The sequence below is a fragment of the Anas platyrhynchos genome, chromosome 6, assembly GCF_047663525.1.
Source record: "Anas platyrhynchos isolate ZD024472 breed Pekin duck chromosome 6, IASCAAS_PekinDuck_T2T, whole genome shotgun sequence".
NCBI lineage: Eukaryota > Metazoa > Chordata > Aves > Anseriformes > Anatidae > Anas > Anas platyrhynchos.
In genome coordinates this window covers 33,127,458-33,145,734 of record NC_092592.1, presented here as the reverse complement: position 1 = coordinate 33,145,734, position 18,277 = coordinate 33,127,458, and the positions used below count along the sequence as shown (strand labels likewise).

The 18,277-nt window shown below is 42.3% G+C and overlaps 1 protein-coding gene and 1 long non-coding RNA gene across 3 annotated transcripts in view; one reads left to right on the top strand and one right to left on the bottom strand.

Moving 5' to 3' along the window:
* Window positions 1–18,277, top strand: part of ABLIM1 (actin binding LIM protein 1) — a 191,032-nt gene that overhangs the window by 8,016 nt on the left and 164,739 nt on the right. The gene's annotated exons all lie outside the window — the stretch shown is intronic.
* Window positions 14,757–17,508, bottom strand: LOC110351788 (uncharacterized). The gene is made up of 3 exons (XR_002399632.3): window positions 17,439–17,508; window positions 16,233–16,272; window positions 14,757–14,946 (listed from the first exon to the last, which is right to left on the bottom strand). It is a non-coding gene; the product is annotated as an uncharacterized lncRNA (long non-coding RNA).

Here is an 18,277-nt window from a genome sequence, read left to right as displayed (position 1 = left end):
AATGAAAACAGATAGAAGGAAAATCTTTCTTTTCTTTTTTCTTTTTTTTTTTTTTTTGAGTGAAAACACATCTTAGTGACCTTAGCACAAATCTAAGCGCCACCTGTCACCTTTAAAATTAGATTTAGTTGCAAAAGGAATTGTGCTGAGTATTACCTGTGAAGTAGTATTTTATGCCTATTTATGAAAGTAGTAACAAAAGTATGCTATTTTTTTTTGCCAAGGACTTTCTGTATTCCAGTGCTATGGGTGTGTGCATGCATGAGCAGGCTGTGCCGAGGTGTGGGTGAGTGTCTGTGTTCCCCAGCAGGAAACCTGCACATGTCTTGAGGGGTTTAAAATGAGCAGAGCTGTAAAACCGATTGGCTTTCACTGGAGTTGTGCCCAGTTTTGTGTTTTAATCTTAGTCTCACCCATGCTTGTAAATATTATCTCCCTACAAATGCAGACACTCAGGACAGGATTTAATGTTTCTACAGCCTTTGCTACTGTTTTATGGTTTTGCTACTGTTGTATAGTGTTCTCTTGTCATAGTAAAACAAAAGATAATCAGACAATTCATTTATAAACCTGCGGAATAAAACTCCCTGCAAGAAGGCAGTATTGTTATATAATAATGTGGTTATCCAGAACTGTTTATTCTGCTTTATGAGCTGGAGATAATCCCAAAATGCTGGACTTTGATCTAAGGAAGAATAATAAAACTTTGATCATCCTTGAATTGACAGCTGCTATAAAAAGCCTATGTCTTATTTCTCTTTTAGTAACACTGGCTAAATCCAGAGCAACTGATAAAAGAATTTGATGATTGCGGCTTAGGGATTCTTTCTGACTTGACCTGAAGTGATCTCTGTCCAAAAATGTCTATAAATATTTTTTCTATTTTCTGTTGACAGATGTTTTGATATTTGAGATGAATGGCAAAAATGTTTTGTGTACTTAGATGTGCTGTGCGCATTTGCTGGAGTCTAGTGTTTCAGAGAGGCAGGCTCTGGTGTTAACTCTTTATGTTTATGCAAAATAAAAGGTTGATTTATAATAAAATTCTTGTGCCATGGTTGAGATGCTGTTATCTTGCTTTCCATATTTCTGAGAATATCATTTAAAATTTAAAAAATTATAAATGGCTAATATCTAGGAATATATTTCAATTACCGCAGTGGTACCATATTTCTTTATGTGCTTGAGACATGGTAAATATTTTCCTACACAACTTTGTAGGCCACTTGTGATGTCCTTCCTTCAGAGTTGCAGCTGGACAGTGGCAATTTTTTCTAGGTTTAGTATTTTAAAACTTACAGGAGAATGTGGAGGAAAGAAATCTAACTTTTTATTCATCATAAAATGAGTTTTTTGAATATTCCAGAATTGTATGGGTCAGCAAAGCTCACAGACTTGGAAAGTTTATTTGGTACTTTAGAAGTTCTCCATGTGTGAGGCTCCTGTAGTGGGGTTTCAAGAGTGAAGTGCCATAAAAGGGCCAGGGATCGTTCCTCGTTCCATCTGGCTGGTGCTGTGCTTTGTGTTTTGCTCCTTTTGCCATGCATTCACCATGGTTCAGCAGTGAAGCAGGGCAAGATGCTAGAATTGTTAAGCTTGGAAAAGAGCTTTGGGATCACCTTCCGATCATCCCCCAACCACCAATATCACCCAATAAACCATGACCCTAAAGATGCAGCTTTCCCCTTGTGCTTTGGGTTTTCCTACTGCGTGGCTCGCTGCTTGGTGCACAGCTGAGGTTTTCTTAAATAATACTGGTCTTGTGTTTTTGGGCACTACATCCTCATAATTTAAATATGTTCAAAAACTCTGTTTGGGAGATTTTGTGACTTTTCACAATAGCAATTTCCCCCTTTTTCTCTTGTTCTCTGGTGCCAGCTTCAGCAGATAGTGGAAGTTGTCATTTTTCCTTTCTGCAAGGCAAACAGGCCAAGCAGACCGGTGCAGTAAGATGCACTTTATTCTGTGTACATAATTGCCACTCCGTATTTATCAAAAGCAAAGAGACTGTGTGCCTCCGGGGGGATTGTGAATTCTACCATCTTGCTATTTATGATGCTCAGGAGGTATTTTTAGTGCAGGTCGTTGGCGGTGGTGCCAAAGGGCATGGCTGGCTGGTGCAGGAGGGATCTGCAGGCGGGCGGCTGAAGCTAGCAAGTGCTGGGGGGAACGGTGGGGAGTGGGAGCCCCAGCAAAGCACCCTTGGGTGTGTGCCAGCGTGCTCCTGTGCACGCTGGTGTGTTTTGGGCCTGTGCAGCGACACTCACCGAGGAAGCTGAAAGCACCTGTGCTCACTGAGGCCACTTGGAAGAGGGGAGGGGATCCATTCGTGCCCCCATCCACGCAATTCCTGTTGCTGAATGACTGTCAGAGTTGCATAGGATGGTTTTACAGCATATTTAGTTTCCATACCTGAACCCTCCCACCCGAAGCAGAGGTCCAGCAGCGTCTGCTAATGCAGGCTATGACTCAGTTTTCTCCGGAAGGTAAGGTCCAGCCTGATCCTTGCTGTGCCCTGTTAAATGAGCTGCCTGCGCTTTTCTTCCACAGGCTGAGAAGGAATGAGAGCAGTGGGTAAAGGAGATGGTGAGTGAGAGCCAGAGAGGGCGGAAGGGGAGTGGAAGGCTCCTGGGAATCGTGAGCAAGAGAAATCTGTAAAGTGGAGCAAGGCGGGAGAGTGTGCGTGGAAATGCTCCTTGGAGCTGGGAGAGGCCCAGCTGGCACAGCCCAGAACTGGCCTTGAGTATAAGAATGAGGTGGGAACAGAGGACGTTTGGAGAGTTACAGATAGCTCTCTGGTGGAAGGACTTGGAAGTGCCCTGATGCCAGAAAGCTTGTTTTTCTTGCTTTGGTTTTTGGACACCCCAGGCAGCATAGCAGCCAGCCTAGGCGAGTGCCTTCTGCAGTGACTCTCCTCAGAACTGCTGACAATATTTCTGTGATTTTTTCAGGGGAGAGCGGAGGGACTACTGGTTTATAATTGTCTGAGGAAAAAATCACAGCTTCCTGAAACCTCTGAGTGCTTCTCTCTGCTGGCTTCTGTATTTAAGCAGTCAGGTTTCTTTCAGACCCAGTGGAAGCGAGGCCTCTCCTGCTGTCCTGCACAGGGCCTGGAGGGGGGCTGTGTGCAAGCAGGTGACTTCTGAGGGGAAACATCAAACCCCAAGTTTGGTGCTGTGTTTGTGTTTGCATAGCAAAGAGCTGATCTTTTGCGGGGCTGAGCAGCCCCAGCGCCGGCGCGCATCTCTCCTGCTGAGGTATGCCGTCTGTGGTGCTGCTTAAAAGTAAAATCTGCTGGTTTCCTTGAATAAATAGTTAATTCCTCGCTTCCCACATTTTATTTGCACTGCAAGTTGAAGTTTCAAACAGATTTATTAAGTGATTTCCTAGGGCAATTAGGAAACACCATCTGTTGGCACGTGTAAAGTAACTGGGAAGCTTGATGCCAGCGGAGGTCCTGTCTTAACTCCCTGTCAAATCTCCCATCGACTGGTAGGCCACCCAGGACGTCTTTGTGACTTGTAGCGTGTCTAAAGAGCCCAGAGATGCAGCCAGAACTGGGCAAAGCTGTTCTTATAAACACAACAAGCAGTTTTCTATTTGTAAAATGAAATGAAATGAAATGGAGATGACAGAAGGTACAATTGGAAGAGAAACTGAAGCCCACAGGAATTGCAGTTTTGCCTAAACACAAGTAATGCTATTAACAGTTCCCAGCTTAATAGCTTCTGTCAAAATATATTTTCCTTCCTTCCAGCAGGACAGCTCAGTTTACTTACTGTACTTTTTTGATTTCCAGTAATCAATGTTACATGAGTAGCATGTAACCAATGGGCCGTGTGAGAGCTAGTGTGAGATTATTCCAAGTTCTAGGACTGAAAGCGATGCCTTGACACAAGGGTGGGAGGTGGTTGGTGCATTCAAAGTGTGTGCTGGTGTGTCTGCTCAGCATTTCTATCAAGTGCATAGTTCCTACTGAAGAATTCATTGATGTTTTCCACGGCCTGTATTCCAGAAACAACATACATCACGGACTGATATAGTTCTTGGCTTCTAGAATCTATTTTAATTTTCTACCTCCCTGCTTGATCTCTGCAGTGCAAGAGTTTTTCCACTTGGATCACTTGAATTCAGCTTTGACTCTGTCCAGCATTAGTTACTACTAATATTTATGGTTTCCATAAGCATGTTACTCTTGATTATCAACGTTGGTACTCCCATGATGAAGTATGAGGACATTTCAGATATTTTCCTGTTTCATATGTGTTGAAAATGTCAGACAATACTGTTGGTAACACTTGAGCACAGTATTCTGCAGTATCAGAAGGTGAAACAGATACAGCAATTTGATCTTTCCTTTCCTAAGCGCTTCAAAAATAATTAGCATGCTTTTTATTTCTGATCTATTTCTTGCTTGAATGACTGTTTAGAAACTGCAGTGCTTATTTTATGCATTGCACTTTGAATATATTGACAAAAAGTCTTTCTTCAGAGCTCTTTGAAGACAAGCTATATGCTCTATTGTGTTCTGCAAATCTGGAATTACTGTGGAGGCTGGCAGAGTAATTCCAGATTTGTGCTAGTCAGAGAAATGAATTGGTCAGATCTTTTTTCAGTAACATTTGACACAGTGGAAGACATTAAGCAGGGGAATGTTTTAGGAACAGTTCATCCTACCGTAAGCGAGGAGGAGGCACACAGGATTTTTGAGTCCCTTTCACCATTAGTATTTTAGAATTTCCAGGGTTCTGTGCTATGGGATGAAAGGACTTATCCAGCTGTATTTGGTCTGACCTCATATTTTGGAAACTTTCTTGATAGAAAAGTTATTTTTGCACGTTCATTAGTGTATGAGAGCAACGCAGGGAGCATAAACAGTATGTTGTTTTTTAGAAGTTTAGTTGATAATGAGGATAGAGTTACACTTTGGAGTATTAAAACAATTGTTAATTGTATATAATTGATTTTTAGAAAATATTCCCCTGATCAGAAGGTGCAAATGTGGGCATTGTGATCTTTGGAGAACCATTCCTTCTACCGGTTACAATATTCTAGGTAAAAATCTGTATTTCATCCTCAGTCTGCTTTATCTGATCTAGGACATGCTAGATAAGATGTTATTCTAGAAGAAAGGTGTGAAAATTACTTTTAGCTGTTCCTGAAGCATTATGACTGATGTCAGATGTAGGTTAGTGCAGGGAAGAGAAGTTGTGTAAAGTGATCCTTCTCTTAAGGAGCCCCAGTTCTGTATGTTAATCAAGATATTTCTGTCCCTTCCTTCTCCTCTTCCTCTCTTCTTCTGGTCTAAACCCTGCTCTGAACTGAGTAGTTTTTCTTTTGCCATCCCAGCAGCCATGTTGGTAAACTGCTGGAAACATCAACTCTACAAATCACATGTGCATTTATGCTTTTATTTAGTTTTTGTGTGGTTGATCAGCTACTGCCAATCGTGATTTTTGGCTTAGCTGAACCATAGGCAAGTACTCCCTCCCCCCCCTTTTTTGCCATAGTTTGCTTTCTAGTTATGCTTCAATCTTCTCTAAAGAATCTGCAGTATCTGGATGTTGTTGTTATTTATTTTTAATACCTCTTTGGAATACCTTGTGTGCCAATAGTGGTGTCGAGGATTTACTCCTAATCCAGAGCATGGTGGCTTTCTGTCTTGGAGGACATAAATGCTGTCAGCAGGATGAAGATAGCTGCGAGGCTGTTCAGTAGCTAGGGGCAGAGCTTTATTGCATGTTTTCATTACCTTTGCATCTTTTCATTACCTTGTACAAGGTAGATATCCTGTAAAAGGGACCTGCAAAAGGAAAGTCAGCATGTTGCATTATGTTTTCTAAAGCTGAATTCACATTCCCTCTTTGATTTCTTCTGTATTTTTTTTTTTAAGCAGAGATTTGGCAGTGGCTGTTTTTTAATTTATTTGACATTTGGCCATCTGGAGCTGAGCTGAGCTCTAGTCACACACGTTAGCTGTGTTAAGTGGAGCGATGCAGGGTCTAGGGGCCAGTGTAAGCACAGTGGAATGAGCAAAGTTCTGACAGGGTTGGACTGGGCCTTTCAGGGGTCATTTGTTGGGCAGATCGCTGAGAAATTTCATCTTGTTTTCTCAGCCCTGACAGAACTTGGTGTAAGGATGCTTGGGATAAATTGATGGATAAGTAAATGGAAAACAGCAAGATCATTTCCACTACTTTGTTTCTGAGTTATAACAACTAATAAGCAGTTCTTTCTGGGTAGTGCTCTGTAGGGCACCTGGGACCTGCTAATGGCCCAGAGCGAATGCTTACAGCGCCTATTATATATATATATATATATATATATATATATATATTTATATATATATATATATATATATATATTTATATGTACGTTTATACTGCATGCAGGGTGTATCTAATTCCCTAGGTATCTCCCTGAGCCCTGTGTTGCAGTAGCTCTCTACCCAAGGTTTTCCAGAAGGGATGGCTCTGAATGCAGAAGAGAGTGAATACGGCCTTACGGAGTGCTTGGGAGATTTACTGCTGGTTTTGCACTGATTTTAATTATGTGCTGGGTACACGGGATGGTGTTGTATTCAGTGGACAAGCTCCCTTATATAATGGTGTTTCTGCTTCCTTGAAAATGATGCTGTCAACAGCCTTCTGGGTGAAGGGCGTTGACAGCAATTCCACAAACAACATTGGTGTCGTTTCCTCTTTCCATAATTGTGATGTCCAGCTTCCTTCTGGGTCACATTAGCAGCCCATAACTGATTTCTGTACCTCCCCAAGCCAGTGATGGGCCTACATCTCCAGTTCACTGACTTGGAAGACGCTTGAAGTTATGAACCTAAGTCCTTTGATACCAGTTGTGTGTTTCCAGCACATCTCCATGTGGGGCACGATATTTATTGCGTTCATGACATTTTCCCTCTACTTACCAGTTAGCTTTCTGAGTGCTTTGTTAGGACCAGAGATTGTGATGGCTTCCTTTACACAGGTATTTAGGGTAGGTAAGGGTGGCTATGTCTGCTCTCATTTAGAAGAACAATGGCCTTATTCTGCTATAAGTTAATTTCTCTAAGTTTAGTATGTAGCTTCAGATGCTGCCTTTATTTTGTCAACAGGCACTCTGTGTAACACCTACTGATTTCCTTTTCCCTTGGACTTTGGTTTCCCTGCCAAAGACAGCTGCTCACAAACAGCTGTGTTTGTCCATTTTACAAAGCTTCTGGGATTAATGATTTTAATGCACACTGCAGTAGAGAGACTTTGTTAGATCGATGCTCCCTCGTTTGGTGACCAAGCTCTTTAATACTTAAAGCGATTGCCCACGGTGGTTTTCTGCCTTTCCTGATGTCCAGAAGAGCAGTTCTGGACGTGGCACAAGTGCTCCTGTTGCTGTGTGGATGAGCTGAGGGCTGAGCCAGCTGCCGTGCTGTGGGGTGAGGAGCTGCAGCACAGCTTCCCTGAGAAGCTTTGGGATCTGCAAAATCACCTCACCTCTATTTACAGCATTTTCAGATTTGGTAGAAGAGTAGCGGCGGGAAGTGCAAATTATGGAAGATGAAGCATTGCTTAGCCCACATGAAGAATCACACAGTGAGAAAACACGCTTACACTTGAGCTCGTGTGAGAGAAGTGCACTGTGAAGTATCCAGTAGCAGGCATGTCCTGAGAATTGCATGCTTCTTCTTAAATTTTACATCTGGAAGTCAGTCTGGGTGATCACAGATGCCTTAAAAATAGTGAATAGTGGAATGAAAATAATTTGAGGCAGCAGTCACCATCATGGCTATTGCTTGCCACCTGTGAGTTCTTTTTCTTTGAGTACAAAGATTGGCAGTGGTGGGCAGAGCTGCCTGCTGGGGACATGGGACAAATGAGGGGACACAAGGCCTTGTCCAGCAGCATTTTCTTGTGGTTCTTGCTCAGACTGGAGTTTGGGGCGAAGTGGCCTGCGTCCCTAGATTTTGGGGGGTTATTTCAGAAGCGTTTATCACTGGGCTCTGTTCCCTTCCCAAGTGAGCCTGGAGATGTGACTTCCTGAGCAAAGCTGTGGTTTAACATAGCTGGGGCTTTATGGCAAGCTGTTGTTAGTGTGTTTAACAAGACTGGGAACACTGCAGTTAGGAAGTAGGTGCCTGTAAGTGTCACCACTGATGTTATGCAGGGCTGGCCCCAGCTCTGCGATGCTCCACTGCTGAGTACAGACCAACTCAGTGCTGTGGCTTTCCCCGCTGTGTTTTCATGCACTGGGTGTCAGCAGTTAGCATGATCCGTGCTGGCAGGTGCAGGATGTGATATAGGATAGTATATATAAGATGAAGCTGTTATATCCAAGGGGGCTAGAGAGCACATATGATAGCATAACCTAGTAATGCTATGTTGTTCCTTCCCTGTCATCTAGCCCAGGATGCTGAGCATGTCTCCCGTTACCTAATCCATGGCGGTGCTGTCTCATTTGTGCCAGAAGCACGTTAATGATATTTGGAATAGGCTTAAGTAGGATTGAAGTGTCATGCAGATGTGGGCTAATCCTTCGCATGGGGTAGTAGTCAGCCTCTATGCAAACCTGTAGTTAGCCTTTTTGCTCAAATGTGGATGGGTACAAAAATTAACAGCTTTGAATTACAAATACAAGTTCTTTTAAATGTACTGGATTGTCAGCAGAGTGTCACAGTATCTCCAACATGCACACTGTCCTGAAAAGGTGAAACAGACATTTACCAGGGCATTTCACAGTGGGAATTTATTTCTAGTTAAGTGTCGTGTGATCATAGGGAAAAAGAGAGAAGGTTTTTTTCTTTGTAACAGAGTAAGTTAAAAGATAAAATCAAGTTTTCCAGCTTTACTGCTTTAAAACAAAGCACCATTAGGAACATCTGTATGCACATTAGGAACATTTTTTGCTTTTTCCCGCCCAGTCATAAATTGATAGACCAGATGATGAACTTAGAGGAAAAAAAGTACGGGATAGCTTACAACCAGAGGCTTGTACTGAGGCTACGTTAGGGAACAAAATAGAGTGGGTTTAAAGCTGTGTTTGGATGACCTTCAAATCCCATCTGTGGAATTCTTTTTAGCTTCAAGTTTCAAATGTCAGCTGCAAGTAGATCATTGCACCAGAAGCACTTAAGCAATAAAAGATCAAGGATGTCCTCCTCTCTTTGCATTTGTTTTAGAGAGAGAGCCGTGTTGCCTCATTAGGAACTGCTGCCCCTGGGTAGGCTGATGGCCCTGGGAGGGATCAGGAAACCTTGTGCAAAGGGTTGATGCATTAATCAAGGGTGAGAACAGCAATGTCTCCACTAGGTGAAACAAAAACATTAAAAAATCCACTCTGATAACATATTGTTCCCGTCTGGTGTTTGGGTTTTCTGCCACGAGGCACAAAACCCCATGTGCACGACACATGGTTAAGAGCTATAAAGAGTTTGGGAGTGTGGATGTTGGGAGAAGAAAACCAAAACAATACTAGAGTATAGTTAAGTATATGTAGCCAGCACTGGGATCTCTGGCCTTCTTGAACTACACAACGTACAACAAATCCCAAAGGATGGCTGAAGGGAGAAATCTCTCCCCCCACGCACTGTTTTGGTTGTGGACTTCCCTCTTGTGCTTCCATTGCTTACATGAAAGAAACAGAAACATGCAAAAGGGAAAGTAGATGTAAGCACTCTTATTTTAGAAGCAAAACCTTAGGCCAGAGGTTTCTGGATGATCCCTGAGTCCGGTAAAACTATACGGAGCCTTAGCTGCCTCTCAGAGGCATTTGGCAGGACTAAGAGAACGAGGAGTGTTCGGAGGGCTAACAAGGCTGCTCCGAAGTGCTGTGAGAGCGTTGGGAGCTTTAATTGTTACCGCCGATGTCATTCAAGCCTGATTCCCACTGGAAGTTCCTCTCTGTTAATTATGGTCCTGAGGATGATAACTTGGCAAACGCAGCTGCAGCATTGCTGGTGTATCAGTTAATTAATCATCTGGGCCAGACTGGAGGGAAGATGTTTCTTTACTCCCATTATAAACAGCTGTAGAGAGATGGAAAGGTTTTGAGGACAAGAAGTCCATTTTCAACTTGTACAGTGTGAGGGCTGTGGGATCCTGATACTGCTGTGCAGTTTTCATATGTTCTCTGTTTGTGTTTTTGAAGGCATGGTGGTGCTTTTTCACACAAAAGTCTACAAAAGCAGTCAATTTGTGGCTACTCAGTACAGCTCTTAAAAAAAAAAAACAAACAAAAACAAACAAACAAAAAACTTCATGGCTGAATTTAATAATAACTTTTTATAGTTTCACAGGTGAAGGAGAGAGATCATATCAAGACTAAATTAAAGATACCCAGAGTGGTTTTCTTAGACAGAGGTAGAGTAAGCATTTCTGAGATGGCTTTGGGAATAGCTTGCTCTGGTGCTGTTGATTTCACTGTAGGGTTTTCAGGGTTTTTTTAGTGCTGCTTGAAGCAATGCAAACACCTGAAGTATACAGCTTGTAGGATTCCGGAGCAAAGCCTCAGCTGTAGGAATGTGGCTTTTTAAGCGACCTCTGCCAGTTCACCCCACAACGATCTGACCTTCTCTTTATCTGTTCCTGTTACTTGTAAGGAATATTTAATGTGATTTATTGTCCGAAGTGCAAGCTGTAGCATCTGAACGTTATTTCAGCTAAACTTTGGAGCTAGAGAGATGAAATGTATTTACGTTGCTGAACTGGGTCACTCTTTTTCATTGTGAAATCTGATTCTGAACCTGCTCAGGAGCAGAGGTAATGCTTTTCTAAAACCATTATTTTGTTGTTAAGGCAGACAAAAGCTTCAAGCTGCTTTCTGTAATGTACCTCACAGATCCTCAGGTTGGCTTTTTCTAAGGCAAAAATAACAGAAATGTCAGCAGAGGTGAGAAGTCATTATTTTAGAGCTAGTCAATTAAACTAACTGCAATGAAAACATGTTCTTTGTATGTGATGACAGAAAACAGTGATAAACGTGATGACGTGTTCATGCTGGTAAAGATATCCTACAATCTGTAATTATGTTCTTCCTAGCTTATTAATTAACTGATTTCCATGGCGTTTTTATGGGGAGGGAAGGGCTGTGTTTATTAGTAGGGCATTGCAGAATTTGGGTTGTGTCCAGTGATTTTCAGGACAGGCTTGTGGCTAAAACAATGATCTACATTGTCTGTCCTTAGGAGCACACCTGAGACTGACTCCTGATATTACCAGGGAAAACTTCCTTGCTGTGCCTTTCGCTTGGCATATTCCCCAAGGTGTACTTTATCATGCTACAGGTGACCTGCCTTTGTGGCAGCAAATTAGAACTAAAAATGATCACAGGGTGCTGAGGTAGCTGCTAGCAGAGCCTGGTATCTGCTGTTACAAACACCAGTACGATTTGTAGGAGGTTTGTATCAACTTCAGGCTTCCAAAAAGATTCCATGGACAGCTGGTGTTGTATTTTGGAAGCCCTTTGAAATCCGGAGCTAACATGGGAATAATCTTTTTTTTGCAGCTGTATTGTTTTAGACGTGCCTTTCCTTGGAAACACTAAGCGTAATTTCAGTGTTTTAAGATGGACATAATCAAGGTCAAGGTATTAAAAATAAATACTGATTTCCAAACCATTGTCTCTCCCTTGATGCTAATCAGATCAGATCTATGAAGGCTGTGGTTTCCTCGGTGCCATCTAGTTTTGTTGTTGTTTGTATCTAATTTAGGTCACACGCAGTGAAATTGTTCTCTGACTGAAGTAAACCTGCCTGCTCTTGGCTGCAGTTTATGGGGTCAGAGGGATTTTGTCTGTGATATGTGAGAGAACTTCCCCAGCAGATGAAGAGGCTGAAGATACAGTGTGCAGTTGCTGCACAGATTTGCTTTCTTTGTGGTGCTCAGGGCACCTCAGGGCCTGTGGCTGGGATCCTCAGTGCTGGTCCTTTGCCAGAGCCTGTTTGGAGCCATTGGTCCAAAGTGTTACTGCTGATTGTGTCTTTATTCCTGCAGTTGTTTTTATTTTCACATTCCTTTCTTCCCTTTGCTTTCCTTTCCTTCTCTCCTCTCTCCTCTCTTATTTTTCCTCTCATTTTTTTTTCCTTTTTCCTCTTTTCCTTCTTTCACTTTCTTTTTTTTCTTTCACTTTCTCTTTTTTCTTTCACTTTTTTTTTTTTTTTTGTTTCTTTCACTTTCTCTGTTTCTTTCTTTCTTTCTTTCCCTGCTTGTAGTAAACATTGACCATATAATCTTTTCCTTTTACTCCTGAGCCTTCTGTCTTAAAGTGTTTGTTTTTCCATTTCACTGTAGGCTATTTTATGGTGTGGTGTGTTCCCCTGCATTAAAAACAAAGTCTAAAAATGTCTGTTGTTGAATGGACAAATATATCTAGTCATGAAATTAAAAAATTAATGTTTTTCTTTTAAAGATTCTGATTTTTAGTATCAGAAATATGCATAGTTTGCCTCATGCATTTAAGAATTCTTTACAAAAAGAAATGCTGAGGAACAATATCACTTTGACAGTGTCATAAGGTTTTATTTTTGACGAGGAATAAGCTTTTTGGGAACATGATGTAAGTCTGTTATAATTATTTTTTTTTCCCTGTTTTTAAAACCGTGGAGATTTTCTTGAATACTAGTTGTGCTGACTTGACCTGTATAAAGGAAGCATTTCATCTGTGGCCCGCTCTTTTTCCTTGAGGAAAGTGACACTAATAAACAAGGTAGCATTTACTGTGTCTGGTCTGAACAGTTGCTAAAGAATAAAAAGTAGCATTTGTCTTGAAACATGTAAGACAGGGTGATAAATTACCGTTTATATGTACTTTTTAATGTTGACTGTAGAGATGACTTTCATGATTTGGCATGGAGGAGATGCTTATCTTTTGGGCAACTACAGATAGATTAGGTGAATCCTGCTCTAAAATGCTTTGTATTACTGGCATTAGATTAGCAGTGGGAAGCCCAGCAAGGCTGGGGTAGGCAACGGGCATTGAGCCAAGCCGCGTTTACACTTCATGAAAGACCAGTGCCTGAGGACTTTCTAATCTAAATGGACAGCAGAAACAGAAACAGTTTATAACCTGAATTTATTTATTTATTAATAAAGAAAGCTATTTCCAGTTATTTAAAATGATTTTGACTCTGATAAGTTTCTGTAAAAGAGCTAAACTGGCATGTAAATTGCAGAGTCCATCAAAGAAGCACAAATAAACACAGTTCATCAAACGGATTAACCATGACATGTATATATAGGTGCATGTAAGATGTTGATAAATGAGTGACAGAGCCTGAATCAAGTTAATAAAATTCACTTTGCATGGCAGAGTCACGGATCCTTTCCTCTAGATGAGGGGAGACGTGTCAGGGAGTGCTTTTAACCAGAGGTACGTGCCGGCATTTCCCTGTTTTGTGAGGATGGTGAAACAGAGGCCGATAAACATCCGACACCTCTTCAACTTCGCTCATTACAGTCTGGTACACAGAGAATCCGTGTAAGATCTCTCTGCAGGGCCCAGCACGGGCTGTTTGGGGCGGATGGGAGAAACCCCGGGCTGAGGGCCCGGAGGAGGCCGCGGGCACCGGCGGCGCCTGGAGGGGCTGAGGCGGCGCGGCGGGGCCCCCTGGCGGCGGGAGGCGGGAGGCTGTGGGGCCGCCGCTGTGGGGCCGGGTCGGGGTGCCCTGTACCACGCTTCTCCTTCTGCCCCTGTACGCGGTTCCGTAATCACCTGCCATTTTCCCCCCATCTCCGGCTGCACTCAGCGTCCCCACTGTGGCAGTGGGTTAAATGCTGTCACCGAACCACGTGTCCTCGCCTAAAAGTCATCCTGAAAAAAAGGGGTTGGAACACAGCGTGGTTTTGATGAACTTTCATCAAAAAGACTATGCATTTAGATCAGAAAGACAGATTTACCATCATTGGGATCACCTTTTTGTTTCTTTACAACAGCTATGATATTTGTTCATGCATCTTCTCACAATATCCCTCTGATTTAGCAGAATCACAGAATTGTCTAGGTTGGAAGAGACCTCAAGATCATCGAGTCCAACCTCTGACCTAACACTAACAAGTCCTCCACTAAACCATATCACTAAGTTCAACATCTAAACGTCTTTTAAAATTGGACTTAGCTAAATAGTTGTAGTCCTATAGCTGTATTTCCACTGAATTTAATCACCTTGCTTTCATACTGTTGTTGTGTGCAGTCAGCTTACCCCTTGGGGCCAACAAACACCTTTGCTGGTGGTTTGTCTGTAGATACTGATGTGATTGCCATTAGCAATCCCAGAACTCCTGAGAGACAAAGCTTTGCTTTTCTAGCTATAAAGTGGGTTTCAATGAGAGAAAGGTGAAATGACTTTTAGCCACTGTTACACATTCTCGTGTCCAAAGGAACTTGCTTCCTGAAATTTGGCTTCTGACGCCTTTTGTAGTTGCATCAGTAGCACTTTAAACAGTAGCCTAGCCCTGGAGCAGGTAAGCTTTGGTCTTTTTTGGGCTTCAGATATCACAGAGTTGTAATTGAACTGTGTGGCCTCCCTGGAGCACCTTCATCCTTCCAGGCGATGGCTCTGGAATTACAGGTTTCACCCACAGAAGAGTCAGTTCTTCAGGAACAGGCTGATTTAATTTCACAGCGTAGTAGGTATGTGAAACTTAAGGCTCTGTAGGTCTTTGCATAGGGCCTTTCAAGTTCAGTTTGGTCACACAGTGAGGAGTCCCCATCCCAGATATTTTTGCCAGAGGCACGCTCTTCACTTAATCTCCCAGCTCCTTTAATCACTTTTCATTTCCCTTGGCAGAAGGGTCAGCGTCCAGTCATTTTCTACAGTATCTTCTGTTTCTTCCCGGTGAGCACTGAAGTGTCAGGAGCGACCAGTCTGCCTGTCCAGGCTAGGCTGGTGTCCTTAACCTTTTCCTCAGTGGTGAAATTGCACATGCTTCCAGGGGAGAGAGCAAGGAAATTGCAGTGAACCTGAAATGAAACACCAACATACTTTTCTGTCTGCACCAACCACCCTCAAGGCAGCCATACAGATGTGTGCGTGAGGGACCTCTGCTTTCTCTGTCTCATCTGTGCTTTTTATTAAAGGTATCCATCATACTGAACTGCAGTGCTTCCATGTTTCCCCATCATTGGGGAGGATGTAGATCTTGGTAAGTGGAGTACATATATTACACTAGTAGGAGGTGAAAATCTGTGTATTTTTTAGTATGGTGAATTATGTTAGCTTTGGCACATTCTGTTATACTATAAACTTACTGAGTCTTGAGTAAAGGAAATGAAAGTCAAACAGCTGCCTTTCTTCTGCCCTTGTGAAGCCTGGCTGCTTATTAGCAGGGCAGCTTTGCAGCCTTTTTCCACCCTGAGTCACCATGTGCTATAGTTGGTCAGCGTGGCCTGTGGTTTGTCAGCCACTCATACCCTGTGTGTGGGGTCCCAGAGCAGCAGCTAGGCTGTGGAGGTGGCTTATCAGTTCTCCTCCACTCACTGAATATCCCCCTCCTTTACCCCTTGAATTGGGCTTTCATGCACAGAAATGGCTTGAGATGCCAGATAATGTCATGCTGAAACAAAAGGTGGGGCAGGAATCAAGGTACCTGCATCTCTGTTGCTGTAGTGGGGTTATTTTTTCCTTGTTATTTCCTTTTTCCTGTTACTATTCTTAGGAGTAATAAAAGCTGCTGGTCGCCAAGCAGAAGAGAAAAATTCACAGAATTTTAATGATGTACAACAATTACCGATTCTGTCTGGCTCTATGTGCATCCTTCCTCTACTGCCTGTGGCGGAGAATAGTGTGAGAGGGACTGTTAAAATCACTTATGGTGCTTTTTCTGTGGTTAGTGTAAGCTGGTGGCCTGCTAGCATCCTTTCTGCTTCTGCACCCTCAGCTCTGCATTATGGGAGAGAAGTAAGCAGTATCCTGTTGGATCCCTCATTAAGTCCAAACCCTCTCGACAGTCTCTCTTCCCCCTGTCTTGCAGCCACTGAACAGGAACTTGTTCTTCCATTCCTCTCAGCAGTGCAGTCTGGAGATCTCCAACCATTTTGTTCTGTTATCCTGCCAGTGCGCAACCGCAGTGGCAGTAAGGGAGCAGGTCCCTCGCTGTTTTGGGTAGGGGAACTTAAACTGCAAGACGGTTTCACAGCAATCTGTTACATAATACTGCGCAAAGCGAACAGTAATTAACGTGGAGGTGGAAAAGATACCCTTACTACTCAGTGCAAAGCCGGCTTGTCTTTCCGACAGAGATAGTTACCTCCTACCTCTTCATTTCCATGAGAGGCTCTCTCAGAATCCTAAAGATGAGAGAAAATAATTGGAAAATTGTCTTTAATCTTTCACAGAATCTGGCAATACAATCAAAAGGTTGAGGCAATGTTATTCTGCCTTCTCAACTGCTTAATATTTGGAAACGGTGAGCAAAGAAACAAGCAAGTGGAAAACAACCCCATGTCCGCTCCCCCAGGCTGCAGAATTCTACATTTTTCATCAGACCAGCCAGACTCTCATTTTGTGCCGCACTGGTGAAAAAACGAAGTAACCTTGTGAAAGAAATGTATTTTCCCTGCACATCTGAAATCACAGTGTTGTGCTGTGTGGAACTTAGGTGACTTAGGAATCCTTTGGACTGCCTAGCTCCAGTTACTGGAGAGTTACTGCTATTATTGCAGAATATAATGAGATGAAACTCCCCTGAAGATATTCCCTGCCCAGGAATTGATGGGACTGCTCATTTTGCTTTGTTACACCCTTTTTTAAATGGCTCTTCATAAAGATTTGTTTTGCAGCAGTTTCAAGTTACATGAGGGTATGATAACAAGAACAGTCTGGCTAAACCTCCTAGCTGATGCTCATCTGACTTAGACAATGTATAATCATAGATAAAAATACCCTGAGCTTGGTTACATCCTAAAAATACTCTTCAAAATTCTTAGCAGCTGTTACTAGAAATAGTTTACTATTGGCTAGGAGGTACAGCAGAAGCTGAAAAAAAAAACAAAGACTAGATGTATATTTTTTTCTCTCAAATATTTATCTTGACTTAAATACTCCACGTTCAGATTAAAATATTTCAAGCACTTGCTCATCTTAGGCTGCTTATAAGGACTGAAGGGGACAATTGGATTATTTTCTTAGGTTCCTTTCTTCTTACCCTTTCTGTTTTATTATCAGTAGCTGAAATTATAAATGGTATAGGAGAAGTAGATAAGGACCATATATTTTCATATTACAAAAATATCGGGGTACTTGGTGAAATACAAATGATCGGAAACCTATGGGAGAAAAATGACTGTTTGGCGAGACTTCGAAACTTATGGCAACAGGCTTTTGTTGGAATCAATAAATTAATGAAATGAGAAAGAAATCGAGCCACTGAAACTATCCAGATGCCTGGTTGTACTGAGATGAGGAAATTATTGGTTCTGAAGTCCTGGGATTAAGGTGAAGGAGTTAGACTAACCCACCATCCTAAGAGCATTGTAGGACTGAAGAAAGTAAGGAAAAGACCCACAGCCGTATTTGGTTATGCGTTTATTTCTTTTTCAGTCAAGAACATGTGCTAGCAATCGATATTTAGTTGCCCAGGTGGTGACCAGCCTAGGCATGGCACCTGTGCTTCTGGGACTGTCCAAGCCTAAGCTGCTTTTCTGAAATTAATCCCCTGAGATGCCATTGTGCAGGCCAGTACTTTTCTGCAGAGTGCCAGCCCAGCTTGTTCCCTTCAATAGTCTTTGTATTAGCTTTCTTCAGGGGGACCCTAAAAACTGCCTGCATCACAAGAAACGCAGTCACAGGAGTGTTTATTTGCAGAAACACTTTCTGTGTCCTTTCAAAAATCTGAAGAATTGTCACTAGAGTATTACTGTCAGTGCGGTATTTTTTTGCTTGAAAAATTCTGAACATCCTTTGATTTTCTTTAAGTTTGAGGTTTTGCTTTTCACTGTAAGAACTAACTTTAAAATCCACAAAAGCTATAGATCATATATTTAAATCTTATTTACTGCTTTTGAAATAATTTGTTATTGTTTCCCCCAAGACCAAATGACTGTATATGTTTTGGAAGTGTCACTCTTACACAAATGTTGCCTTATGACACCTTTTAAAATGTGGTATGTACTTTACATGCGTGTGTGTTCTGAATGTGAACCAGTTCACTGGTAAACTTCCTATAATCCTCTCCATTGTCAACCCCCTACAATCACTGAAGTAGACTGTGTGTTTTGTGGAAGTCTTGGCAGAAAGTGCCTTTTGTATGCAGTGAAAGCAGACGATGGCAGGCGTGCTAATCACCTTACCTTC